Source organism: Montipora foliosa, chromosome 8 (assembly GCF_036669935.1).
Source record: "Montipora foliosa isolate CH-2021 chromosome 8, ASM3666993v2, whole genome shotgun sequence".
NCBI classification, from domain to species: domain Eukaryota; kingdom Metazoa; phylum Cnidaria; class Anthozoa; order Scleractinia; family Acroporidae; genus Montipora; species Montipora foliosa.
Window position 1 is genome coordinate 21202872 of NC_090876.1, and position 2500 is coordinate 21205371.

Sequence of the window (2500 nt, forward strand, 5' to 3'; positions counted from 1 at the left end):
GTGTGGGATGGATAACCGAAAACAACACTCTTACACCCAGCGTTCGTTTGAATGCTTCGTTCACCTCAGAAAGAAAATATGGTCATGATTGGTTCATCTTACCAGCTGGCACCTCCATCACATATCCCGGTATTTACATTTTTCCTCCTTCGTGGTTGCTTTGTTCGTGTGAGTGGAGGCTGGTGCAAGTTCAAACCCTAACCCTAATCCCGTGGAACCATGGCAGGTGGGTGACAAGCGCTTATCTCTCCTACGTGAGATGATACTCCTACATGAGATGGATCTTGCCCCATGCGCAAGTGTATTTCTACGGTCAATTGCAAAATTGTTTTAAAGAAGTGGTAAAGGAAGTCACGTTTGTGGAGGGTATTCCCGACGACATTCCCGCCTTATTTTCACCCCCTTTTCGTCCTGGTCTGCTCGTGTTAGATGACCTTATGAGAAACTGTAGCGATGACAAGCACATTCTGGATTTGTTTACCAAAGTGTCCCATCATTGTGACATCACCTGCATCTATTTGACCAAAAAAACGTTTCCCCCAGGAACGTTTTCCCGGAGCATTTCTCTTAATGCTCATTACATCATTGCTTTTAACAATCTTTGACTTTGGGGTCTTTTACCTTGGGGTTGAGGACACTGGCTCAACAGGCGTTTTCTGGGCGCGTTCCGTTTGTGTGAAAGTTTTCAAGACGCTAAATCACAACCATTTGGAGACTTAATGCCATATGGATTTACATCCACGAACCACGGACATTCAACGATTGCGAACAAGGATCTTCCCAGTGTGACATTCATATCCCATCATTTACAGGGATAAGAAAATCTATAAAACCGATGGACATTTTCTGGTAGATTTCATTTAACACCATGGCTTTGCAATTGTTGCACCACGAGGTGACAATAAACAATAGAAGTGGTGGTGACATGACTTTGCGTTCTGGAAAGATTTCAAACGCCACCGAGAGAAGACAACAAAAACTCATTAAGGCTTCAAAAGTTAATTAACATTTACCCTATCTCTGACTTGTTTTACAAGCAAAGGGAAACAGCGGAAAGAGTTGATATCTCACGCTAGCAGGGGACAAATAGAAGCCTCTAAAAACATTGAAACAGTGCATGCATAATATTGCTTGGGGTGCGTTTTCAAAACAACTCTTTTTTTCGGATTAAGATTTGTTTAAAGGGAACTGTCTCTCGCAAATATCACATTGTGATAAGTGTTTTCTGTTAATTCAATAAAACGTTTGAAGTGTTTGTTTGTGTGTTTTTATGGACTTAACGATACCGTTCTGCAAATAAAATCGTTCGAGTTAGTCCGGTCTCGAATGTTTCATATTCTTTATAAACTGGACAGAACTGTATTATCAGAGTTACAGTATTTGTTTAAGATGTTAGCTTTAAGGTTTCGATAGTCGAATAGTCGAAGAACAATCGTTTATATCAACTAGTCACTAGCGTATCTTTTAGTAAAGCGTTTGAAATATATATTGTTTGCTCACTGCGTTATTCAAATCTGTTGCGTAGGCTTTCTTTGTGTTTGTGCACTGAAGGATATCTTTGTGTATTCTTGCAAAAAAAGATTGCATTTACCCGTACTTCATTCAAGCGCGAGGTAGAAAAGCTTCCCTTTAAAAGGTTGTAACAACGGAGTTCTCCTTTGTTTAAAAAGCGTAAAAGAGTTGAGAATCGACCTCTTTTCCACACAAAACAATTTTTTTGGTCTATATTATTCCTTATTCACGCTTCGATCAGCTCTATGCAAATTTAGTTTAAAAAAGAACAAAGACTTGTCCAGGAGAATAGAGTTTTTTTTGTGTGTGTGTGTATGTGTGTTTTAAAATCCTTTTTGACTCGCTTCACAACGATAGAGTTCTCACTCCTCTTTGTAAGTACGTGAACTCAAGCCCAGGAGGTTATTGCAGTCATGCGCCATTTTGAAATTGTTGCCAAGCCAAACCGATGTTGCCCTGTTGTTTCCAGTTAAGTTAATGTATACTGACGTCAGCAGTGTGTCTCATTGGTCCGGGAAGACATGACCATTATGTCATTGGCTCCCTGTCTTTCCCATTGTTCTTTTCGCTATATATATGTGCTACCACCAGGCTAGTTTAGGTGGATACATAACACAAGCACAGCACAAACATTCCCCATACTTTATCAATACAGAAACCTTTGTGTACGTATGTGACTGGCATTTCATTAACTTAAAATAAACCCTAATTTATGCGATGATCTGGGAAGCCCGTGTTGTTACAAGTTTTAGGGTAACGTCATGCTCCAACTTGCCCTTATTTTATGCATGCCCTGCGCCATTGTTTTCTTGGTTATAATATATGCACATAGGATCGAGGTTTTTGGGCCTATATCATCCGATACAACTACTCATAGGTAATTTTGAAACTCTTGCCTCGACAACATTGGCATACATTCAGACAGACAGTGGGTGCTTGAGACTTCGAGAAATTTGTGCGAGCCTAGCTTTTGTGGGTGCACCATTTA